A 27367-nucleotide genomic window follows, 5' to 3' on the forward strand; every position below is an offset into this window, starting at 1 on the left:
GCAGCAAGCTAACCTACCAGTCGGAGCGTCTGCCCCCCTGGTGGTCAGTGCACATCATAGCGAGTGGTTGAGCAGCCTTAGCATATCATTAGCATATTACATTTTGGTTGGTTGTTCAGCTGTTCTGCCATTCCGTCTATTTCATATTACCCTTTTATTATATGATACACAACAAACACTGTACTTAACAACTGCAGAATACATTCTTTTTTTCCTCCTCATACCCACATACAAGACAGAAACCTTAATATAGCATGGAAGGCTCCTTTCATAACCCTGCACCTGCATAGCAGCCACACATCTCTAGTTACCAACCTCCAATATGCACCCCATACTCCCACAACAATGGGCCATGCCCTCTGCCTACGATGTGCCACTCCCCTCCTTCCTTTTCCTCAAATTTCAAATCTGCACCTCAGCTGAGTTCCTCAGAGAACCTTCCTGACTTTGTCAGGTTGATTTCATTACTACTCTTCTCTCCATCTCCACTACATCTTTTGTAAGCCACAATAATAATAAATATTAAGATTATTTATTTGTCTCTCTATTCAACTATCACTCCTACAGGACAACAGCTAAATTCTTTTACCATATAACAAAATAAAGAAGAAAAATCATATGATCATTTCAAAAAATCATTTGATAAAAGTCAATACACATTTGTGAAAGAAAACCTAAAAGAATTAGGTTTAGAATTAAAAGAAATTTCTTCAATCAAATAAAGTCATCTAAGCAAATCTAAATCATACTTAATTTCCAAGTGGCAGTAACCTCAATAATAATAGTCAACATTTGTATGTGCTTATTTATCTGACTGGTCCTTACAACAACCTTGTTTAAGAGGGGCGGGGGATGGGGGGCGGGGGGGACGGGACTTGGGAGATATTACTGTCCCATTTGGTATAATAGCAACTCTGAGTCAGAAATGTTAAATCATACAACCAAATAAGAAAGCTAGTACTAGAATCCAGTCTTTAACCTAAAGTACTTTTCCATTATAGCAGGGGTCCTCAAACTTTTTAAACAGGGGGCCAGTTCACTGTCCCTCAGACCGTTGGAGGGCCAGACTATAGTTTAAAAAAAAATTATGAACAAATTCCTATGCACACTGCACATATTTTATTTTGAAGTAAAAAAACAAAACAGGAACAAATACAATATTTGTATTTGCATGTGGCCCGCGGGCCGTAGTTTGAGGACCCCTGCATTATAGTATGCTGTCTCTTATCTTCAGGCTCATGTCACAACAGATAGACTTTAGTATACTGGTCGAAGGTTTGAGTGCTAGTCCCTGGTGTGGCAATGCTTAAAATTTTCCAGTCATTTCACTCATTTAAGGTGATTACACCAAATAGTAAGATACTCAAATGGCTATTATATTTCATTAGTTGATGAATACAATAGGATAAGTAATAATAATGTGGAATAAAAAAAATTTAAATCCACATTAAGAAGAACCTCAAATCCCCTTTCCTCAAAATAGTTGTGCCACACAGAAGAAAGGGTAAAACCACTGGTCTAAAATGCAGCAGATAAAGGTAATTCAAGGTATTTTTTAAATTGGTATCTCTAACCTGCTACCTGTCAATGCCTTAATTGAGCAGCTGCCAGCTGGAAACTTAGGACCACAGCTCCTTAACGGAGAAACCAGATGATATGGCCACTTCTGCGTTTCTGATTCATATGAATTTTTCATGCAAGAAAATATGAATGCTGTCTTAACATCTTTCCATCTGTGATACACCCACAGCCAGCAAGTTCCACAATGAGGTTGGATTTGCTTCTTTACTGCACAACATGCACTTCACTTCAAAGCACACAGGGAAATTCAAGTCTCTTCAAATAATCTCTAACAGAACTACAGGGAAAAAAAGACAGGAAGGAATTTTCTTTAAACTAACTTTTGCCACCCAGCTGCCTATACACCAATTATTTCTATGCATAGTTTTTTGTATTCCCCAAAGGTGAACATTTGACTGTAAGTCATCATTTCTCTAGGACAACACAGAAAATAATTAAGATAAAATAAGCCTTCTCCACAAATGGAGTTGTTTTCTATGTAAACATCCCAGATCTTTATAAAGGAGCCCATATGTTTCATGATAACACAATGACCTTTATACACAAGTTCCTAAAAGGCTTGGTGAATTTCTTACCTGACCTACTACTGCTGAAAGTCAGTGACGACAGTAGTATCTCTCACTGACATTTACAGTGACAGAAGTAAAAATAAGAACCTCTTTTCTTCAAGCAACACAGCAAATTCACAGGCCACTGGATAATCCACGACCAAGTAGAGTGCCAACAGTATCTCAGACACTCCTGTACTCAAAATGTCTGCCTTCAACAATCTTCGGGAGTGTCCTATGAAAACCATTGGATAACCTAAATTTTTAATCAAGTAGTCAACAAAATAGCTTTATCGTGACTACATTATGGATAAGACAATTTATAACTTCAAATGTCTCTTTAATTCCAATAATTCAGATATGTTTGGATTATGTCTTTAAAATTAAGCCCTTTATAGATTTAATTCGTTTCCTGTTAATCATATAAGAAAAAAAGGGTAAAGTTATCAAGGAAATTCAGAATTCCTTCAAGTACCATATCATGTAACAATGTTAAGCAAACTATATAGCAACACTTCGCAATACCACCCTTGAGTCTAATTTCAGAAAAAAATGTAAAATATTCAAAGAATGATAATCTCAACCAATAACTTCCTCAGTTTTTTTAAACTCTCCTCTCTATCACTCCAATCCAACCACTATCACCATCAGTCTGGAACTGGCAGAGCTGTTGCTATCAAAAGGTTCCAGTTAGAAGATGCCACTTTAACAATAGGCAGAATCTGGCACTGAGGCACACAGACCAAAAATCAAGTAATGCTTTATCCAGAGATTCAAAAAGACTAAAGGGTGAAAACTCCACTCTCAGTTCCACCATTTGAGCAAAGAAATTTGTGCACTTACCATTCTATCCCATGCCTGCCTATGGGCCATATTTTCTGTAACCCAATCCTATTCAAGCCAGCTCTCCATTCCCAATGGCAGCAGGCTTCCCTCCAGCTTCCTAATCACCTATGAAGCTCTAAAAAAAGCCGGTCCTTTGTATTACTAATCTGCAACTGAATTCAGAGGCCAATTTACCTTTTCTACTAAAAATACTCAAACCATGTCCTACACATATAGTCTCATATAATATAAAATATTTTAAAGATAAAAGCATTACAGATATTAGAATGCATGTGAAATTTGTAGCTTTTGAATTTTCAGCAAAAAGGGAATTTCTTCAGTTAAAAAGCTAAGAAAATGCTTACTTGCAATTATAGATATTGTTTTATGTGTTTAAAACGCCTAACTTCAACAGAAAAATATTACATATATATGAAAATGTTGACAAGTCTTACTTTACAATTTTCTTTAATTGGTCTTCATACAAAAAAGACTCTAACCGTTGGCACTGTTGGTGGGAATGTAAATAGGTGCAGCCATTATGGAAAACAGCACAGAGGTTCCTCAAAAACTTAAAAATAGAACTACAGTATGGTCCAACAATTCCATTCTGGGTATTTATCCAAAGGAAATAAAATCACTATCTCAATATGAAATCTGTACCCCCATATTCATTGCAGCATTATTTACTATGGCCAAGGCATGGAAACAACTTATCTATCGGTAGATGAATGGATACAGAAAATGTATTATCTATATAAAATGAACTATTATTCAGTCATGAAAAAAAAAGGAAATCCTGCCATTTGAAACATGGATGGAACTTGAAGACATTATGCTAAGTGAAATAAATCTGACAGAGAATACAATTACTGTATATAATCTCACTTTTAAAAAAAACAAAAAGAAAAAGGAACTCATAGTTACAGAGAACAGATTAGTGGTTGCCAAAAAGAAGGGGTGAGGGGTGAAATGGATGAAGGTGATCAAAACATACAAACTTCCTAAGATAAGTCCTGAGGCTTAAACGAACAGTATGATCAGTATAGGTAACAACACGCATTGTATATTTGAAAGTTGCTAAGAAAGAGCTTTAAAAATTCTCATCACAAGAAAAAGAGTTTGTAACTATGTGTGGTGATTGATGGTAAACTGATTGTGACAATCACTTCACTATACACACACACACACACACACACACAGACAGAGTGGCCAGATTATTATGACTGGCCAGATTATTATGACCACCCCATCAGTACTTCATTGGGCCACCTTTCGTCTTCAATACTGCTGCGATTATTCTTGGCATTGACTCCACGAGATGTTGAAAGATGTGAGGAATCTGACACCATGCCTGATGAATAGCACTGTCCAGTTCTGGGAGATTTGATGGTTGTGGAACCAGCTGCCAGATGGGTCTTTTAACTTTGTCCCACAAATACTCAATTGGATTGGGATCTGGTGATTGTGAGGGCCACCTAAGCAGGTTAAGTCTCCCTCATGTTCTTGAAACCACTCCTGCACAATACAAGCATGGTGGCATGGCACATTGTCTTGTTGGAAGAAGCCATCTCCATTGGGATATGCCATCAACATGATAGGATGAACTTGATCAGCAACAATACTTAGGTATGTTGTGCTTTGCAGACGTTTATAATGGTCTGGCCCTTTAGCAACTTCAGCGGGAAATTATAGCTAATTTGCCTACAAACGTCAGGTGGTCATAATAATCTGGCCACTCGTGTGTGTGTGTGTGTGTGTGCGTGTGTAACATACTTTATTCCTTTTTATTTAGTTTAATATATACATCATACTTTATTTCTTTTTATTTTTTTTAATAAAAATGTTTTTTATTTTTTTTACAAGTTTTTTTTTGTTTTGTTTCTCTTTTGTTTTTGTTTTTTGTTTTAATTAAATCTTTATTGTTCAGGTTATTACAGTTGTTCCTCTTTCCCTCCCCCCCCCCCATAGCTCCCCTCCACCCGGTTCCCACCCCACCCTCTGCCCTTACCCCCCTACACACACACTGTCCTCATCCATAGGTGTACGATTTTTGTCCAGTCTCTTCCCGCACCCCCCACACCCCTTCCCCCTGAGAATAGTCAGTCCACTCCCTTTCTATGCCCGATTCTATTATATTCACCAGTTTATTCTGTTCATCAGATTATTTATTCACTTGATTTTTATTTTATTTATTTTTTTTTATTGCTTAAAGTATTACAAAAGTATTACATATATCTCCTTTTTTCCCCTGCCCTTGACAATCCCCTGGCCTCCCCTACCCCCCAATGTCTGATGTCCATTGGTTACGCTTATAAGCCAACTTATTTTTCATTGTATGAATGTGTCATATTTTGTTTATCCATTCAATTGATGGGCATTTGGATTGTTTCTACCTTTTGGCTATCAATGTTGCTGCAAACATTTGTGTACAAGTCTTTGTGTCAACTTGTGGCTTCAATTCTCTTGGGTAAATACATACGAGTGGAATGTCTAAGTCACATGTTAGATTTATGTTTAACTTTTTGAGAAAGTATCTATATATTATTTTACATTCCTACAAGCAACATAGGAGAGTTCCAGTTGCTCCACATTCTCACCAACACTGTAGCCATTTGTGGGTTAGTAATCTGAATCTTGAGCCACATAAAGTGAGGCAGTCCACAGCTGTAGTTGATCCATGCAAGGCAGTGCACAGAAGAAGCTGACCCTCATCCTGCTACAGGTCACAGGCAGCCTGGATTCCTTTCTTTCTTGAGGCTTAATTACTCTACTCTAGGGTCTGTATATAACTCCCATTTGCTTCCAATAAAATGTGTTTTTAGGTTGAATGGGGTTTGTCACTTGCAACAGCACCCATTTGAATTATACTTCCCACACACATCCCCATTCTTTTTTTCCCCACTCCCACCCCCCATTCTTGACCCCAGGTGGAGCTAACATGCCCAAGGTTTGCCTGGTTGGAATAAGCCCAGCAGGCATCATGTGGTCAGGGTTTATTTTCTTTTTTCTTTCTTTCTCCCCTTTTTTTTAAAAAATTGTTGACAATATTACAAATATCAGAGAAATGCAAAATAAAACCACAATGACATATCACCTCACACCTGTCAGAAGTGCTATCACCAATAAATCAACAAACAAGTGCTGGAGAGGATGTGGAGAAAACGGTACCCTACCTACTGTACTGCTGGTGGGAATGCAGACTGGTGCAGTATGGAAAACAGTATGGAGTTTTCTCAAAAAATTAAATATGGAACTCCCATTTGACCCAACAATGCCACTTCTAGGAATATAGCCTAAAAATACTGAAACACCAATCAGAAACAATATATGCACCCCTATGTTCATAGCAGCGTTATTTACAATAGGTAAGATCTGGAAACAGCCCAAGTGTCCGTGAATAGATGAATGGATAAAAAAGCTGTGGGAGCCCTAGCCATTTGGCTCAGTGGATTGAGCGTTGGCCCATGGATTAAAGAATCACAGTGGGTTTGATTTCGGTCAAGGGCTCATATCTCAGGTGCAGGCTTGATCCCAAGCAGGCTTGATCGCTGGCCAGCCCCAAGTAGGGGTGCATGCAGGAGGCAATCAATCCATGTGTCTCTTTCACATCAATGTTTCTCTCTGCTCTCCCCATCCCTTCCACTTTAAAAATCAATGGAAAAATATCCTCACGTGAGAATTAACACTGAAAGGTCATGGGTTTGATTCCTAGTCAGGGCACATACCTAGGTTTCAGATTTGGTCCCTGATTGGGGCGAGTATGAAAAGTAATTTCATCTCTCTCGTTGATGGCTGGCTCCCTCCCCCTCACCCTTCTCTCTTTCTTTCCCTCCTTTCCTCTCTATAAAATCAATAAATATATCCTCAGGTGAGGATTAAAAGAAAGAAAAGAAAGGAGGAAGAGAGGGAAGGAGGAAGGGAGGGAGGGAGGGAGGTCATGGATCCAAAAAGAATGTTTCTACTTAAAGCCATGCGAATGAGCTTACAGAAATAAGGACAAAGAAGAAACTGAACCAATACCAAGGTTATTGGATCATCCTTGTGTGCAATATCAGAGTCCAAGAAAAGCATAATGCTCTGACAGATAACCATCCTGGATCAATGATAGGGCTAAGAATTCAAGACTAATATAAATCTCAAAATGTACTTTTTGCTAGAAGAACTTTTAACTTTTCTTTATTCTTTGGACAACTTCTAGGTTTTGGCCTAGCTGTGTTTCCAGTGTGTAAACTCTAAGAACCTTGAATTGGGGGGGGGGGGGGGGGGGCCATAATGCAGTATTATGCCTGAATATGAACAGTCATTATTTTCCAGTTTCTATCCAGAACGAAAATTCTTCCTAGTTATACCTCAAAGAGTAAGGCAGCAAAAATTACAAGGTACATTAACTGTGTATATTCATAATATATAAAGTTTTACGTATGTTCTCCCATTTTGTTTTTAAATATATGTTTACTGACTTCAGAGAGGAAGGGAGAAGGAGAGCTAGAAATATCAATGATGAGAGAGACTCATTGATTGGCTGCCTCCTTCACATCCCATACTGGGTTATCAAGCCCACAACTCTGGCATGTGCCCTGACCAGGAATCAAACCTCCTGGTTCATAGGTTGACATTCAACCACTGAGCCATGCCAGTCAGGCTGCTCGCCCATTTTGAAATGCAACCCAGCACTAGCCACTTTTGCTCAGTGGATAGAGCATCGGCCTGCAAACCGAAAGGTCCCAGGTTCGATGCAGGTCAAGGGCACATGCCTGGGTTGCGGGCTCGGTGCAACGTGCAGGCAGCAGCCAATCAATGATTCCCTCTCATCATTGACGTTTCTCTCTCTCTCTTCCTTTTCCTTCCTCTTTGAAATTAATAAAAATACATATTTTTTAAAAATTAATAAAGAAAGAAATACAGAGACAACCAAGATGGCAGCATAGGTAAACACCTGAATTTGCTGCTGCGCACAACCACATTAAAACTACATCTAAAAGACAAAACGAATACCATCCAGAACCACGGGAAGGCTGGCTGAGTGGAAATTCTACAACTAGAAGGAAAGAGAAAAGTGCATTGAGTCCAGTAGGAAGTGCAGAGGTGCGGAAGAGTGGAGGTAAGGAGGCATGCGCGAAAGGAGCTAGCAGCTGGGTACGCTGTTGTCTTTTTCAATAGGGAGGGAGACACAAGCTCCTGACTGCTCTAAACTCCAGTTCCGGGTGAGAATTTGGGGACTCAGACTCATACAGAGAGAAACTGGACTGTCTGGCATTGGGCCGGAATGTGAGAGTGGCTTTCTCACAGAGGTGCTTCAGCAGTCATTGTTCCTGCACGGGGCCACAGGACACAGACTCTGGGACCTTTCCAAGGCAGAGCAGACTGGCAGCCATTGCGGTTTGCTCCACCCTGGTGATTCCCTGAAACCCTGCCCCACTCAATTTACAACCCCACCCAAGCTGGGCGCAGAGGCTTTTGCATATGAATGGCCTGGCCTTTCTCGACCTAAAAACCTGGGCAGACTCAGTGAGCGCCAAAGCCCCACTGAAGCAAATCCTCCCCATAAAGGTGTCTCCAGCACAGAAGTTCTCCCATTGTAGACACAACTGGTCCTCACAGCCAACTGGCCTGGAGGTCCATTCCACTCAGTGATACCAATAGCAATCACGGCTTAACTACAACAAGACTGTGCACACAGCCCACAAAGGGGTGCACCAAGAGTGTCCACCTCAAGTAATTAGGGAGGCTGAGCTACTGGGCCCTATAGGACACCTAGCACACAAAGCCACTCTATTAACACAGGGAAGCATAAAAAATGCGGAGACAAAGAAACAGGTCACAAATGAAAGAAATGGAGGAAAGCAAACTATTGGATATAGAGTTCAAAACTATGGTTATAAGGTTACTCAAGAATTTTCTAGAAACCTCCAAGAAATATAGTGGGACCCTCAAGGATATGAAAAAGGACCAATTAGAAATTAAGCATACACTGACTGAAATAAAGAATAATATACAGAGATCCAACAGCAGACTAGAGGATCCCAAGAATCAAGTCAAAGATTTGAAATACGAAGAAGCAAAAAACACCCAACTGGAAAAGCAAAAGGAAAAAATACAAAAAAATGAAGATAGTGCAAGGAGCCTCTGGGACAACTTCAAGCATACCAACATCCGACTAATAGGAGTGCCAGAAGAAGAGAGAGAGCAAGATATTGAAAACCTATTTGAAGAAAAAATGACAGAAAACTTCCCCTACCTGGTGAAAGAAATAGACTTATAAGTTTGGGAAGCACAGAGAACCCCAAACAAAAGGAATCCAAAGAGGACCACACCAAGACACATCATAATTAAAATGTCAAAAGACAAAGAGAATATTAAAAGTAGCAAGAGAAAAACAGTAAGTTACCTACAAGGGAGTACCCATACAACTGTCAGCTGATTTCCCAACAGAAACTTTGCAGGCCAGAAGGGAGTGGCAAGAAATATTCAAAGTGATGAATAGCAAGAACCTACAACCAAGATTACTCTATCCAGCAAAGCTATCATTTAGAATTGAAGGTCAGATAAAGAGCTTCACAGATAAGAAAAAGCTAAAGGAGTTCATCACCGCCAAACCAGTATTATATGAAATGCTGAAGGGTATTCTTTAAGAAGAGGGAGAAGAAGAAAAAAGTAAAGATACAAATTATGAACAAAGTGACAACAAATACTTATCTATCAACAAGTGAATCTAAAAATCAAGTGAATAAAAAATCTGAAGAACAGAATGAACTGGTAAATAGAATAGAATCAGGGGCATAGACAGGGAGTAGACTGACAATTCTCAGGGGGAAAGGGGTGTGGGGGTGTGGGAAGAGACTGAAAAAAATCGTACACCTATGGATGAGGACAGTGGGGGGGGGGGGTAAGGGCAGGGGATGGGGTGGGAACCTGGTGGAGGGGAGCTATGGGGGAGGGGGGGAGAGGAACAACTGTAATAATCTGAATAAAGATTTATTTAAAATAAAAAAAAGAAAGAAATGCAACCTAGATTTTAGATTCATAAAGTCATTGCACCGCCACCCACAACCCCCAGAAGAGAAAGGAATGGTGTTGCTTTTCATTTGACTAACAAAACCAGAGAGGGGCCCTGAGCAGTGTTATTACACTATTCAACACTATAACTCAGTGGTTATAGAGGTGGCCCAAGCACGGAAGGATCGCAGTTTTGATTCCAATCAATGGCACATACTTGGGTTGCAGGTTCACTCCCTGCCCTCGGTCAGGGCACATGTGAGAGGTAACCAGATGTATCTCTATCACATAAATGTTTCTCTCTCTCTCTCTCTACCTCCCCTCCCCCTTCCTCCCACCCTTCCACTCTCCTTGGAAAAGCAATGGAAAAAATATCCTCTGGTGAGGATTAACAAAAAAAATTAAAAGTACTCACCATGGCCTTTTTTTAGAGGGGACATTATCCCATTTCTTAGACTACTTCCCACCATAACTTCACTTAGGCCCTCTGCTGCATTAAGTAACTGCATCACCCAGTAGATATGTCACCCTCACATAGGCTACATGAGGACAGAGACTTATTCTTATACCCCCAGCACCTAAAACCATGCCTGGCAAAAAGTCAACAGCAGAACATCTGTTGGCTAATTCACTTCCAATCCCATTCCTAATCCCAGTTTTTAAAATCTCTTTATTAATCTCAGTATATTCTTCCACAAAAAGAAAATCTAACCTCTTCCAAAAGGCCTCTCCTGACTGGCTCCAAAGAGCTTCAACTGAAAGGAAATCATCTTGTTTCTGCTAACACTTATGTATTAGTGGTTATGTTTCAATTATCTATGTTCCCTTTGGGATAAGTTACTCAAGGGCTAGAAGCAAGCCCCTATTGAATAGTAAACCTAATGGGACTGTGCCCAGGGTGAACACAATCCTATATAATAAAATCCCATATAATAAAAGGGTAATATGCAAATCGACTGAACGGCAGAATGACCGGTCATTATGATGTGCACTGACCACCAGGGGGGAGACGCTCAACGCAGGAGCTACCCCTAGCCCACAGGCCCTGATCGCCTGATGGGGAACAGGAAACCGGGGGTGGGTGGTGGCAGATGTGGGCAGCACCAGGCCAAGCCAACCGGCAGCAGGGGGCAGGGCTGGCGAGGGGCAGGAATGGCTATCCTTTTGGTTCTTCCTCCCGGCCGGCAGGCTCCGATTGCCCAATGGCAAACAGGGAACCGGGGGTGGATGGGGGCAGGGGGCAGGGCCAGTTGCTGGCAGCTGAGGAAGATGGCCCCCTCATCACAGGACAGGCCTAGGGAACGTACCCGTGCACAAATTTCATACGCCGGGCCTCTAGTCTTCTCTTTAATGATCCATTGCTCAACTTGCTGCTTACTACAACACAGCCATCTTATAGGTACCTGCAGCAGACAGTAGTGGCAGCACCAAGGAGGAGGGGAAGAGAGGAGAGAGGAAGGGATAAGGCAGAGAAAGAATCCATACCTAGATAGATGAGACTATGGAAAAGAAAGGGAGAGGGTGGCAGAACCCACAAAGCCTCACTACTCATTCTTTCCTAGGGACCATCATAATCCCTCCCACAATGCACTTGATTAAGTCAAGTTTTAAGTCCATCAGCTATCCTTCAGCACATTTTCCTACTATCATCACAACTCTATTTCATCTTAAACCTGGTAAAGTTTTAAAATCAATATACTAACAGCACAGGTGTAAATTATTAAATGAGGCAAATAATTTGGGGATGATAGGTGTTCATAAATTACTTACTACTCCCCACCACCAAAAAATGGATGGGGTAAGACAAAAGGAGAAAAGAAGTAGCACAAAGCAACTCAAAAAGGAGAGCTCTGGCTCTAGGATATGGTGCACCTGCACTCCCCACCTCTCCTCCATCCACCATCTTTCTGGCCATTGGCTATACTGCAGAAGGGCAGTAAGAATGTAGAATCTGAGCTAATTTATCTCAACTTGCAAGGCAGTTTTTTCAATTACTTGAAAAATACAACACTATTGGCTGATGTGCCAGAAGACTTCTGTCCAACCTTGGAGTTGATTTTTTATTTAAAGATCTACTTCTAAAGGAAAACATGATGTTTAAGAACCTCACTTGTCAAAGCTAGATCAAAGTTCTAAAAGTTCCACACAAAACAGAAGTTTAAAGGAAGAAGTCGACAGCTTTCTCAACAATTCTCTTATCCCTTTCTATAATTGTCTATGGCTTCACATAATATAAAACTACCAGCATTAAGGCAGCAAATACATCCCTCCTGTTTTTTGTGGGTTTTTTGTTTTTGTTTTTGTTTTTTTCAGTTCTTCACTGATAAACTCAGTCACTTTCTAAGCTAGACAGCTCCCTCTCCAGTTTAAAAGTTATGTGGCTAGTTTAAGTTATGACAATTCAAGCAGTTCTATTTCTGCATGTTCTAATCAAAAACTTACCAGAGATATAATTTTTAACCAAAGCCAAAAAGAGGTTAGCAAACATTAATTTATGATGAGGCTACAGAGACAAAGGAAATATTCCACAGAGGCAGACTACTCATTTTCCTCATTGAATGCTGCAGCTCCAGGAATCTAATGATTCTCCATTTATTTAAAAATGAAAATGATAATAAAATTACCTAGTGTTGACAGCAGGTGATTTTTAACTTCACTGCTGTCTGACAGGAACCTACAGGCTTTACCTGGCCTCAATCTGTCCAGTTTAGAATTGCCAACTAGTAGCTTCTCAAAAGCAAAACTCAAAGTAAGCCATTTAAAAAGTGCTTTTCAAAGTGTCAAATATAATAGATTAGTCAAACTCAGCATGTTAGAACAAAATAAAACCTGGGTGCCCGATCCAGGCATCAACTGTCAAAGCCAAGTGAAACAGAACATCATTCCAGAGCAAAAAAGAGGATCAAATTCTCAAAACAGTTGTGATACACAAACTGGCCGCCCCCCCCACACACACACACACCCCACCCCCCGCCTTAAATACAAAGAATGCTACAGCAATCTAACAGGTGTCTTCATTGGTAGTCTTAGCTTTTCTCAATTGTGGTTCCACAGGAAAAAAATTAAGTACTAACGCCATAAGGAAGAAGTTGGCAAATCTTTTTTATAAATATTTTAGGCTTTTCAGAACACATGGTCTCTGTGTCACAACTACTCAATTCTGCCACTGGCAGTCGAAAGCAGCTGTCAACAGTTAAGTAAATGAATGTGACTGTGTTCCAATGAAACTATGTTTGGACAATGAAATTAGAACTTCATATAATTTTCACAGAAATATTATTTTTTTCAAAACCATTCTTGTTTTTTAAAAAATCTTAGTTCTTTGAATAGATTTGGCTGTGAGCAATAGTTGCCAACCTAATTCTTAAGGCATCCTTTGTATGTGATAGATTAACTTCTCTCCTATCATCTAGAATGGTACTAATTATGTACCATACTATAGAGAATTGAGAAAATAGTCACTCAAATCATTTTCTGTGTCTACAATGCTGATTGTCTAATACTAAATAAGAGTTCCATCCAGTATGAAGCTAACTGATAAGATTTATTAGCACTTGTTAACTTGGGCAAAAATCTTTACACAGTTAAAACTTATATTTTAAAGTCTCAAAAGATAAAAATATAAAAAGGAACTTTCACATCCAATACATTTCCAAAGAATGATATTAAATCAAACTGCTGCAAATGAACTCTCTGGTTAATGTACCACCAGAAAAATAAATTATTTTAGTAAAGCCAAGAATTCTTAAGCCAAGAATTCATTTCAGAAAGGCAAAGGGAGAGATAGAAACATCAATGATGAGAATCATTGATCGGCTGCCTGCTCCACGGCCCCTACTGGGGATCAAGCCCACAACCCAGGCATATATCCTGACTGGGAATTGAATCATAACCTCCTGGTTCTTAGGTCGATGCTCAACCACTGAACAACACCAACTAGGCCAATTATGGTCTTTCCATTTACTTTGTGTCTCAGGTATGTTTCTTCTTAAGCAGAACCTAGCTGAATAAAAATCACAAGTATAAAATTACACAATCGCTTCAAACACTTACATACTAGATTTGAATTCCAGCTCCACCTCTTTCTAGATGAGGAGCTGGAGCAAGTTCTCAACTCTCTCTACTCAGCTGTTAAGGAGAGAAAATACCATCAACCATCCCAAAAGTAGCCAAAATGTACAACTGAACTTAGGTAAAAGAGTTTGTATACTATATAGTGCTATAGAAATATCAGCTGCCATTATTAGATGCTCGATGACTTTCTTCATATTATCATTTTCTACTTTTTTATAACACTCACTAGTTTCTGCTAAGTCTTGGGTTCAATGGAATATTGTGCACCTAGAAGTATATTTCATTCAAGACATTAAGCATAGTATGAGGTACTATGGAAGAAATAACGATGTCTGAGATGGTCTCAGCACTCAAACAGCTTACAATGAACTCAAGACATGTGCACACAAGCCAGTGCTGTAAGCGGAGCAAATGAAAATCAACATTTATTGTAGGATCAGAAAAAGTGGTACAGGTATTTAATAAGAGCCTTGGATAGATGATGGGAGACATACTGTAACAGAGGAAATTACAAGAGCATAGGTACAGAGGTGAAAGAACACTGAACACACCCCAGAATACAGGAAAGTTCAAATTCTAAAACAAATTCCAAAATTTGTTTCACTTTTAAAATCTAACCAGAAAAAGAGAAATTTCACCATAAACTTCTGAAAGATAAGCATCTTGAAGGATAAGCAAGACAAATAAGTGGGAAAATTATAACCATGCTGGTTTCAAACCACACTTTATCACTTCCAAAAACACTTCACAGTTTCTAAGAGGACACTGTTTAGAGTAGGCTGAATTACAGAGAAGGAGTAAGTCTGGCCTAGTAAGACTCTTGAGGGAGTGGGAATCGACATACTCAGCTTATATTGTATTGTAATACACATACAATAATATTATCAACCTGCGTCAGAAACCATTTTCTTAAATTCTTCAAATTATCACACTCCTCTCATTGAAAGATAAAGTCTAAATCCCCTCCCCTTGAATCTGGGCAGGTCGTGTAACTGCTTTGACTGGAGAGTACGGCAGAAGTGATGCTATGCCAGTTTCCAGCTGAGCCTGTCCACTGTGACAAATGATCGTTGTTTCTTATGACCCTAAATTTTGGAGTGTTTGTTAAGAAGCAACAGGTAACTAGAAAAGCCTCCAGATCACAGCTCCAGCTTTCAGGCCTTTCACCACACCTACAACCAAAATGCTGTTTCACTAAAGAAAGGAAATAACTCAGGACTTGTGACTTTTTGGGATAGGTTTTTAACAGAATATTCTGTCAACTCTCAGAGCATAAAAAGTCCAAAGGGTCCTACTTCCTCTTAAGAAATACAAACTGCCCAAAAAAAATGATGTCAGTCAAGTTCCATAAGAAAAGGTTATAAACATCAAACATATCAAAGTGATACATTTATTCTTTACACCAAAGAAACCCTCTGGCCTGAAAGGTTAAATACCAAGAAGTAGTCATCTCCAGAAAGTAGGAGGAGATGACTACATAGATAACAGTGAGTTCTCAACACTTAATGATACATTAAAGGAAGGAGTGGAGTAACAGACAACTTTATGCTTGACACAATTATGAATTGCTTAAAATAAGCATGCAATACTTTTAAAAAATTTTTAAGGTATTTCCTGGCCTCCCAGTGCTTACCCCAGGCTGCATTCTTACAGTGTATAGAAGGAGGAGGCAGAGTAAACACACCACATATACACCTCAGCCCCAACCCTTTTCCTGGTCTACAGTGTGAATGGGGAGACATGGAAAAAAAGAAAAAGAAAAGGTATTTTATTTGAAACAAAGAGCAAACCACTGGAGCCCTAACAACCTTTAAATGACTTTTTGGTACATTAAGAGTGATAGCAAATGCCGTTCTTAGCTTGCTTTCATAGAATAAAGGAGGGTGTTAGGTGCCAAATGGATACTTATTTTTAACAAGGAGCAGAGCCTATGCACTAACTTGCATCTCTTTCTCATCCCACCAGCCACATGCTTCTGCACAGTGTGGCACTCCCTGTTAGCCCAGTGCCCAAGAAGGGAAGAACAGCCTTGAAGTTGCTTTGACTTCCTTCTTTCAAACTTTGAAGGCCACTAGGTAAAAGGAAAATAGTTTGAGAATTCCTATACCTCAGGATCTCTGTGCTAGGCTAGGCCTCCTTGGAAACCATTTTTCATGTTCTCTTCTAGAGGACTCTACCACACTCCCAACTCCATGAAAATTGGCAAGATGGTTGAATGTATATGAAAGAGTAGCACCAAATCAAATCAGAAGTTTTCATAAACTACCCACATCTCTAGCCTCTTCTCATTAGACCAATTCCTTGCTCCTAAGAAATTCTATCAAGAGACAGATAAGGAAAAGATGAAATACGGAACATTTCATTCTGCTTATGATTATTAATGTCAAGTAAAGTACCAAAGTGAAAAGGAAATCACCACAAGGAAAACTACAAGGTTATGAAATTATCACAGGGTTCTCCCATGTATCATTAAGTGTTCAGAACTCACTGTTATCTGTAAGCACTTCCAGGAGCCCTTCCCAACCCTCAGTTTATCAAGTTTCCTAAAAGAAACAAAGGTTCAGCAAGTTCCAACTACCAATATTTCTTCCAAAAGGTTTATTAAAGTTCTATGATCTCAGATTCTAGTTATTCTCTTTACTAAACCCAAATACTCCAATTTAGCTTCCATCCATCATAGAAAAATACAGATATACAGGTCAAGATACAAAACACACTGATAAATTGGAAAGAGTTCTATAAAAATTAGACAAATATCCTATATAATAAAAGCCTAATATGCTAAGTGTCCGGTCAACCAGTCAGCCTTTCAACCAATCAAAGTGTAATATGCTAACGATATGCTAAGGCTACTCAACCACTCACTATGACATGCACTGACCACCAGGGGGCAGTAGATCAGTCTCTATGACATGCACTGACCACCAGGGGGTAGATTAGCTTGCTGCTGGGGTCCAGCCAATCGGGACTGGGTGAGATAGGCTAGATATGCCCTGGAGCCCTCCCACAGTCCCTCCCCGGCCCCAATCGTGTGCCAGTGGGGTCTCTCAGTCTGGCCTGTGCCCTCTCACAATCCGGGACCCCTTGGGGGATGTCAGAGAGCTGGTTTTGGCCCGATCCCACAGGCCAGGCAGAGGGACCCCACTGGTGCACAAATTTGTGCACCAGGCCTCTAGTAGAAAATATAAGTACAGTTCAGTAAATTTAGAAATAACACCTAAAACAGATTAGTGAGAAGTAACAAAGGATTACCCATGCTGAATACATCAGTAATAGAGAGCAACTTGAGCAAGAGATCAACAAGAGGCAATCATGTGGAATTATTTTTTTAAGTTTTTAGATTTTTTTTTTTGGTTAATCCTCGATGATATTTTTCCATTGATTTCTAGAGAGAATGGAAGGGAGAGGGGAGTGGGAGAGAAACATCAATGTGAGAAAGGCACATTGATTAGTTGCTTCCTGCACGCACCCCGACTGGGACCGGGGATGGAACCTGCAACTCAGGTATGTGACCTTGATGGGGAATCAAACCCATGACCCCTCGGTGCACAGGCCAACACTCTAACCACTGGCTAGGGCTAGATTTTTTTTAAAATGTTTTTATCGATTTCAGAGAGGAAAGGAGAGGGAGAGAGAAACATCAATGATGAGAGAGAATCATCGATCAGCTGCCTCCTGCACTCCCCCTACTAGAGATTGAGCCCACAACCTAGGCATGTACCCTGACAGGAAATCAAACTGTGAACTCCTGGTTTATGGGTCTATGCTCAACCACTGAGCCACACTGGCTGGACTAGATTTTTTTAAGTAATTTTTATTTTTCAATTCCAGTTGATATACATTATTATATTAGTTTCAGGTGTACATCCCATTAAGTAGACATTACATAATTTACTAAGTGATCATCCCAATAAATCTCATACCCAACACCACAGTTACTAGAATATTATTGACCATATTCCCCGTGCTGTACTTTACATCCCTATAACTATTCTGTAACAACCTGCTTGTACTTCTTAATCCCTTCACCCTTTCCCACCAGGCAACTGTCAAAATGTTCTCTATATCTACGAGCCTGTTTCTATTCTGCTTATTTACTTTTTAATATAGATTCAATTATTGGTAGATATCTATTTATTGCCATTTTGGTGTTCATATTTTTTTTTTCTTCTTCTTCTTCTTAAAGAAGGCCCTTTAACATTTCAAATACTGGTTTGGTGGGGATGAACTCCTTCAGCTTTTTCTCCTCTGGGGAGCTCTTTATTTGTCTTTCAATTCTAAATGATAGCTTTGCTGGGTAGCGTGAACTTGGCTGTAGGTCCTTGCATTTCATTCCAGAAAACTGATGCACACTTCAAAGTTTAATTTTTCTCTTCTCTTTTCTTTTTAAGGAATAAGTGAAGGGAAAAAATTAGGTTTCATTGGAAGTTTTAATTTGAGCCTAAAATTCTAGGCTCCAAGTTTACATTGTGGGGTAGAAGAAACAAACAGAAAAGGGGGCTGATCAAAGGTTATTCCAAGTTCTTCATCATTTGGTATTTACTGATTAGCTGTAATGTGTTCCATATAATTATAAAGTACAAAGGATACCAAAAAAATGTATCCTTTATACAACACTATAACAACAGAAATCTGGTAAGAAGCATAAAATGTATGCTAATTCCTTTGGTCAATTTTTCAAATGGTCAACAGAGACTCTTTGCCCCACAAGCCTCCAATTGTATAGAAAAAAAATGGAATAAAATATTTAAACACTTGCTCTTTGAAAGCAATGGTTCACCTAAGACAAGATTTAACAAACTGTGGACCCAAGTTATCTTCCAGATCAGACTTTGAATACAAAATACCATCAAAAGCTATTTCAGCATGGCTTTCACAACACACATTTAAAAGCCTAACCCAGACAAAGTCCTGGGAATGTTTGCAGGAGGGGAGACCTAAATTGTAAATGTTTAAATGAAAGAAAAATTCTATTCTATTCTATTCTATTCTAGAAAGTATTAAATGTAATCCAGCTTAACCTTCTATTTAAAGGTATCACCACTATTTCCAAGTAGCTTAGAGTGGAAATATAGCATACAACATAAGCCCTGAAGAGAGTCATGCTACTAACTTGCTAAGTGAAACCTTGGAGAACTGACTAAGCCTCAGTTTCTTTGTCTATAAAACAGGAAACCACTATTTCACCAACCACACAATTTCTAAAGGAATTAGGAAAATAACACATATAAAGTGGCTGTCAGCCCTGCCCGGTTTGGCTCAGTGGATAGAGCGTCGGCCTGCGGACTCAAGGGTCCCGGATTCGATTCCGGTCAAGGGCATGTACCTTGGTTGCGGGCACATCCCCAGTGGAGTGTGCAGGAGGCAGCTGATCAATGTTTCTAACTCTCTATCCCTCTCCCTTCCTCTCTGTAAAAAAATCAATAAAATATATTTTTTTTAAAAAGTGGCTGTCATCCAGAAAACAGTAGCAGTTATTACTGTTTCCAGCACTAATACATATTAGAACTAATACAAGAGGGGGGGGAGGGGGGAGGAGGAAAGAAAGGAGGAAGGGAGGAGGAGGAGGGAAGAGGGAGGGAGGGAGGGAGGGAGGAAGGGAGGAAGGAGTGGGGAGGAAAAGAGGAAGGGAGGAAGAGAGGGAAGGAAGGAGAGGAGGGAGGGAAGGAGGGAGGGAGGAAGGGAGAGAGGGAGAGAGAAAAGAAGAAGAAATAATCACAGGCAAATTATAAATACTTTTGAGATTAAAAAAAAAAACATACCAGTGGGTCTCAACCTTCCTAATGCCGCGACCTTATAATACAGTCCTCATGTTGTGGTGACCCCCAACCATAAAATTATTTTCGTTGCTACTTCATAACTGTCATTTTGCTACTGTTATGAATCGTAATGTAAATATCTGATATGCAGAATGTATTCTCATTGTTACAAATTGAACATAATTAAAGCATAGTGATTAATCACAAAAACAATATGTAATTATATATGTGTTTTCCGATGGTCTTAAGTGACCCCTGTGAAAGGGTCGTTCGACCCCCAAAGGGGTCGAGACCCACAGGTTGAGAACCTCTGGATTAGAGGGAAAGTCCTTAAATATCTGTAAATGGCTACATTAAAAAGGAGAAATCTTAAATCAAACTAATCTTCTACCTTAAAACATGAGGGGGAAAGCAAACTAAACCTAAAGCGAGCAGAAGGAAGGAAATAATAATGATGTAAACAGAAAGTATTAATATAAAGAACAGAAAAACAATAGAGAATTAGTAATTGACAAACTTTCTTCAGAAAAGCCAGCCCTGGATGGTGTTACTCAGTGGTTAGACAGTGTCAGCCGACTCACTGAAGGATTCCCAGTTCAATTCCCAGTCAAGGGCACATAACAGGGTTGCAGGTTTGATACCTGGTCCCAGTCAGAGTGCATGTGGGAGGCAACCAATCAATGTGTTTCTCTTTCTCTCTCCCTCTCTCTTTCTCTCTTTCTCACCCCACCTCCCCATCCTCCCTCCCTTCCACTCTCTGTAAAAATCAATGGAAAAAATATCCTCGGGTGAGAATTAACAAAGAGAAGCCCAGGCATAGATGGTTTCACTGATGAATTCTACCAAATACAAGTTGTTCATAAACTCTTCCCAAAAAAATCAGAAAGGAGGAAACACATCCCAACTTAATCTATGAGGCCAGTTATTTTGATTCCAAAACTGAAAATATCACAACAACAATAAAAACTGGAGACCAAAATCTCTTATAAATATAGATAGATAGATACAAAAGTCCTCAATAAAATACCAGCAAACCAATTCCAGCAGCAAATAAAAAGGATTATACACTAAGACCAAGAAGGATTTATCCCAGGAAAGCAAGGTTGGTTTAGCATCAGAAAATCAACCGAAGTAATAGATCATATATCAATAGATTAAAGGACAAAAAACACATGACAATCTTAATACACACAGGAAAACCATGTGACTAAATCCAACACCCTTTCACGGGGGGGGGGGGGGGGGGGGCGTCAACAAACTAAGGACAGAACTTTTTCAACTTGATAAAAGTTAACTTCATTACTCAAAGGTAAAAGACTGAAAGCTTTTCCCCTAAGATCTGAGCAAGACAAGAATGCCCACTGTTATGGCCAAAGGGCCTGCTCGGGTGCCACTTGTTACGGCCAAGGGGGGGGGGGGGGGGGCGGGGTGAAAGGATTGAGAAAAGACAGACGAGAGAATGAAGACAGACAAGAGAATGAAAGCTAGGTCTCGGTGGGGCACTGCTCCCTGATGAGGAGACAGCGCCAGCGCCCACAAGCCATGTCTTTATTTTATAGCAGATACCACGAGGCAAAGTAGGGGCGTGATCAAGTTGTTTACAGCATTCTTGTGAGTTTCAACCTCACTCAATTACATGCACCTGAACTCTAGCACACGTGTTCGGACCATAGGTTCAAGCTTACAACTATAGCTGTTGGCTATAATTGTGCTGGGAGGGCGCTGCCCTCCAGCTGGGACTTGCACGTGGCAACGAGAGGACCCTGTCTTTTCATTAGTCCAAGGCTGGCCAAAACACTGTAGGCACGCCCCACAGCCCACTCTCATCATTTCTATTCAACCTGTATTGGAGGTTCTAGCCAGGACATTTAAGCAAGAACAGGAGATAAAGGGCATTCAAATTGGAACAGTAGAAGTAAAACCATCCCTACTTGCAAATGACATGACCTTGTATGTAGAAAAATCCTAAGTAATTCACTAAAGAAAACTATTATAGCTAACAAGTTCTGCAGGATACAAAATCAATACACAAAAATCTATTTTATTCCTATATACTACCAATGACCAATCTGAAAATGAAATTAAGAAACAATTCCACTTATGATAGTATCAAAACAAATAAAATAGGTATAAATTTAACAACAGAGCCCTGGCCGGCTTGGCTCAGTGGATAGGGCATTGCCCTGCGGACCGAAGGGTCCCAGGTTTGATTCCTGCCAAGGGCACATGCCTAGGTTGTGAGCTTGATCCCCAGTGGGGGGCGTGCAGGAGGCAGCTGATCAGTGATCCTCTCTCATCATTGATGTTTCTTTCTCTCTTTCTCCCTTCCACTCTGAAATTAATAAAGAAATATATATATATTTTTTGCCCTAACCGGTTTGGCTCAGTGGATAGAGTGTCGGCCTGTGGACTCAAGGGGGTCCCAGATTCGATTCCGGTCAAGGGCATGTACCTTGGTTGTGGGCACATTCCCAGTGGGGAGTGTGCAGGAGGCAGCTGATGAATGTTTCTCTCTCATCAATGTTTCTAACTCTCTATCCCTCTCCCTTCCTCTCTTTAAAAAACCAATAAAATATATTAAAAAAAAGAAATATATATCTTTTTTAAATTTAACAACAGAGGTACAAGATGTATACTGAAATCTGTAAAATATTGTTGAAAGAAACTGAAGCCTCTTGGGTCGACATCTTGGCAAGGCAGCAGCACATCCCTGCTCTCTAAGTCCCGCAATGCCACCCAAGGACAAGAAGAAAGATGCTGGAAAGTCGGCCAAGAAAAACAAAGATTCCCCATGAACAAGACTGGGGCAAGGCCAAAAAGAAGTGGTCCAAAGGCCAAGTTCGGGACAAGCTCAATAAACTGGTCTTATTTGACAAAGCAACATATGACAAGCTCTGCAAGGAAGTTCCCAACTACAAGCTTATAACCCCAGCTGTGGCCTCGGAGAGACTGAAGATTCATGGTTCCTTGGCCAGGGCAGCCCTTCAGGAGCTCCTCAGTAAAGGACTTATTAAACTAGTCTCAAAGCACAGAGCTCAGTGATTTACACCAGAAACACCAAAGGTGGGGATGTTCCAGCTACTGGAGAAGATGTATGAACAACAGATCTCACTGGCTACATATTTTGAAAAATAAAACTTTATTAAATAAAAAAAGAAACTGAAGACATAGATAAATGGGAAGATATCCCAATGCTCAAAGGGGAGAGAAATAAATATCACTACAATGGCAACACTCCTCAATTAACCCACAGATGCAATGCAATCCCTTATCAAATTCCTAGCTAGCTTCTTTGCAGAAATTGACAAATTCTGATCCTAGAATTCATATGGAATGCAAAGGACCAAAGAAGAACAAAGTTGGAGTACTCACACTTACTGATGTCAAAACTTACTATATAAAGTAAGTATTCAAGATGGTGACATAAAGATAGGCATTACATATTAATGTAATAAAACTGAGAGTCCAGAAATAAACTGTTAAATTTATGGTTAACTGATTTTCAACAAGAGTACCAAGAATAGTGCAGCTGCTCTGGAAAACAGCCTGGCAGTTACTCAAAAAGTTAAATAGAGTTACCATATGACCCAGCAATTCCCCTTCTAGGTTCATATCAATAGAAATGCAAACGTATTCACACAAAAACATGTACACAAATGTTTACAGTATTATTCATAATACCCCCAAAGTAGAAATAACCTAAATGTCCATCAATTAATGAGTTGATAAACAAAATGTGGTACATGCATACAATGAAGTATTATTCAACCATACAAGGAAATGGAATAATAATATATGCTATAACATGGATAACCTTGAAAATATTATGCTACGTAAAAGAAGTCAGACACAAAGGCCATATGTATTTTTTATGATTCTATTTATGTAAAATGTTCAGAATTGGCAAATCAATAAAAACAGGAAAAAATGTGGTTGCCAGAGGGATAGAGGAATGTGGCATGACTGAGAATGGATAGAGAATTTCTTTTTGAGGTGAAATTATCTGGAATTAGATGGTAGTGATAGTTGCACAATTTTTTGAATATGCTAAAAATCACTACATTGTACACTTTAAAAGGATGAATTTTATGGCGTGTGAATTATCTCAATATAAAAAATTAGCAAAAATATTTCAAGAACAAGCATTTGAAACTTACTTTCTACATTCAATAATGCTGCCGTATTAAGGCCTATCCAAAAATTTTCAAACCCTTTCAAAAATAAAAAATGACTATCCCAAGGTTTCATCTAAAACAACTATCAGCAGCACTTCAAAGACACATCCAATTCTGTCTGAGCCAGGAGTCCGAGCACTAACTATCTAATCTTTCTGAGTTAAAAGACAGCGAACTGTCCTAGTCTCTAGATCCAGCAGGAAGTCAAAATAGCTTCAACCTCACCTTGCTGGCCTAAAGCAACAGCAAGTTGCCATCAAACATGAGACTATTAAACTGTATTGATGTAATATTAAACAAATTTAAAATGTATCTATATAAAATATATCTATAACACATATTTAGTAACATATTTATCATTAACAAAATGTTATATAATGGTACTTTCACAAGAGCTCATCTATAAATTCAAATAACCCAACTCTCTTTGATCACAGAGTTCAAATACTGAAATACTTAAAGTTCCTTAGAGTCATAATATAGCAGTTATATAGCTAAATAAACTGAAGACTGTCTATAGAAAATAAAATGCAGCAAAATAATCTTTTCAGAATATCTGAAAAATGCAATTTGAGCTTAACTCACAATCAGGCCATTTGTGGAGTATGTCCTTCCTTCTTATACTGACACATACTAGTACATTACCCAGACTCCACCTTGGACACACTAAATTGGAACTGGGGAAGCAACAGTAATGAGTTTTTTAGAAAAGGCTACCATAGTGATTCTGACAACCCCATCCTCACTCCAGAGATGACCACTGTTCCTACGACACTTCCTGCACAAACTTACCTGCTCAATTGATTATGACCTATGTATGTATTCATGTCACGCTATACAATCCTGGCTCACCCTTTCTCTCCTAAACCTCAAACACCTAAGGCATTTCCACATTTAGATGGTCCATAGCCTTAAATTCAACATGCTCAGCACCATTTTTGTAGCATAATAATAATAATACCCATCAAGAAGTGACTAGGACCCTAGCTGGTTTGGCTCAGTGGATAGAGTGTCGGCCTGCAGACTGAAGGGTCCCAGGTTCGATTCCGGTTAAGGGCACATGCCCGGGTTGCAGGCTCCATCCCCAGTAAGGGGCGTGCAGGAGGCAGCTGATCAATGATTCTCTCTCATCATTTATGTTTCTATCTCTCTCTCCCTTCCTCTTTGAAATCAATAAAAAAATATATATATATATAAAAAAGAAGTGACTAGGTAACCTGGTTAAATTAAACCTAGTCAGGATATACACTTATTGGAATACTGCGCTATCATAGAAGCAGCTAGAAATGTACATGCTGATTTGGAAAGAACTCTACAACATAATTAAGTTTTTAAAAAGCAAGGTACAATATAGTGTGTAGTATGCTACTATCTGTGATGGAAAAAAAGGATAAATGCAGTGTCTGCACAAGAAACTTGTGGACGGATACTTCAGAAACTTAACCATGGGGGGTGGGGGAAAGAGATCAACCAAAGGACTTGTATGCATGCATATGAGCATAACCAATGGACACAGCCACTAGGGGGCATGAGGGCATGTGCTGGGGGGTGGGAGTGGCCAGGAAGAGGTCAATGGGGGGGGCGAGGGGAGACATGTAACACTTTAAACAATAAAAAATTTTTTTAAAAATCATGGTTTTCACCAGAAAGTGAGACTAAGTGTATCACTTAGTAAGGAGACATCACTTTCATTGTTTACCATTTGTGTTGTTTGAATGATTTAGTGTATGAATATATTCTTAGTAATTTCTTAAAAGGATTTAAAAGATATACTATAAAGTTATAAATGTACATTTACATGCTATCTGAAAAAAAAACCTCGTATCCAGAATACATAAGGAATTCCTACAAATGGATAAAAAAAAAAAAATGCAAGCAACCCAATAGAAAAATGAGCAAGATATTTGAACAGAAACCTCCTCACAACAAAGTTTAGCCAAACAGCCAACAAAGAAAGATGCTCAATTTAATTAGTCAATAGGAAAATTAAAATCACAAAGCAATAGCTCTATACACAAAGATGAAAGAAACAGACAATATCAAGTACTGACAAAGATGTGGAATAACCAGAATTCTCATATACTGGTGGGAGGAGTGTGAATTGACATAACCACTTTAGAAAACTGGCAGTACCTACTAAATCTAAACTATATACATACATCTTATAACCCAACATTTCTACTACTGGGTATATACCTAATAGAAATGAGTGCTATGTCCACCAAAAGATACATGCAAGAATATTCACTGCAGCATTATTCATAATACCCCCAAACAAAAAAAACTGAAAAGGAGAACAGATAAGTTATGCTATCATACAACAGAACACCACATACCTGTAAAAAATCATTACTCCTCAACAAAAACGTACATGAAGCTCAAACCATAATGCTGTAGGAAAGAAGCTAAACGTAAGTAATAAATATTACATAATTCCATTTATTAGTACATAAAATTTAAAAACAAGAAAAACTAATCTTATGGTGGTGATAGAAGTCAGAATAAGTTGGGAGTATTAACTGGGATAATAAGGCACAAGGAGACTCCTAGTGAGGTGCTGAAAATGCCAGCCTATATGTCAATCTGAGTAGATGGTCGTAATACAAGTGTATACATATAAAAAATCAAGTTGTACATAAAAATTCATCAAACTTAAGAGAATGAGAAGACAAGCTACAGACTGGGAGAAAATATTTATAAGACACCTGATAATCAAATATACAAAATTTTAAAATACAATAAGAAAACAAGCCCAATTAAAAAACAGGCAAAAGACCTAACAGACACCTCACAACAGATGTACAGATAAGAAGCATCTGAAAAGATGTTCAACATCATATATCATTAAGGAACTGGCAAATTAAAATGAGAAACCACCTCAAACCCATTAAAATGGCTAAAGACCAAACCAATGACAATACCAGATGCTGGTAAGGATGTGAAGGAACACAAACTCTCATTCATTGCTGGTGGGAATGAAAAATGGTACAGCCACTTTGGAAAACAGTTTGGCCGTTTCTCACAAAACTAAACACACTCTTACACAATCCAGCAATCACAATCCTTGGTTTACCAAGTTGAGAACTTAGGTCCACACAAAAACCTGCACATGAATGCTTAGAGCAGCTTTAGTCATAATTGCCAAAACTTGAAAATAACCAAGATGTCCTTCAGTATGTGAATTGATAAACTGCACTACATCCAAACAATGTAGTATCTGTCATTCAGTGCTAAAGAGAAATGAACTATCAAGCCATGAAAAAACATGGAAGAACCTTAAGTGCATATAACTAAGTAAAAAAAGCCTGCCCTGACCCCGTTTGGCTCAGGATAGAGCGTTGGCCTGCGGACTGAAGGGTCCCAGGTTCGATTCTGGTCAAGGGCATGTACCTTGGTTGCAGACACA

At 39.3% G+C, this 27367-nt stretch overlaps 1 protein-coding gene, 1 non-coding gene and 1 pseudogene across 3 annotated transcripts in view; 2 read left to right on the forward strand and 1 right to left on the reverse strand.

Annotated features, from left to right (window-relative positions):
* Positions 1-27367, reverse strand: part of ZFAND3 (zinc finger AN1-type containing 3) — a 352681-nt gene that overhangs the window by 310111 nt on the left and 15203 nt on the right. The gene's annotated exons all lie outside the window — the stretch shown is intronic.
* Positions 15644-15771, forward strand: LOC132237821 (small nucleolar RNA SNORA51). Its single transcript, XR_009453647.1, has one exon. It is a non-coding gene; the product is annotated as a small nucleolar RNA SNORA51 (small nucleolar RNA).
* Positions 22516-22837, forward strand: LOC132237375 (small ribosomal subunit protein eS25-like; annotated as a pseudogene).

Source organism: Myotis daubentonii, chromosome 6 (assembly GCF_963259705.1).
Source record: "Myotis daubentonii chromosome 6, mMyoDau2.1, whole genome shotgun sequence".
Lineage (NCBI taxonomy): Eukaryota > Metazoa > Chordata > Mammalia > Chiroptera > Vespertilionidae > Myotis > Myotis daubentonii.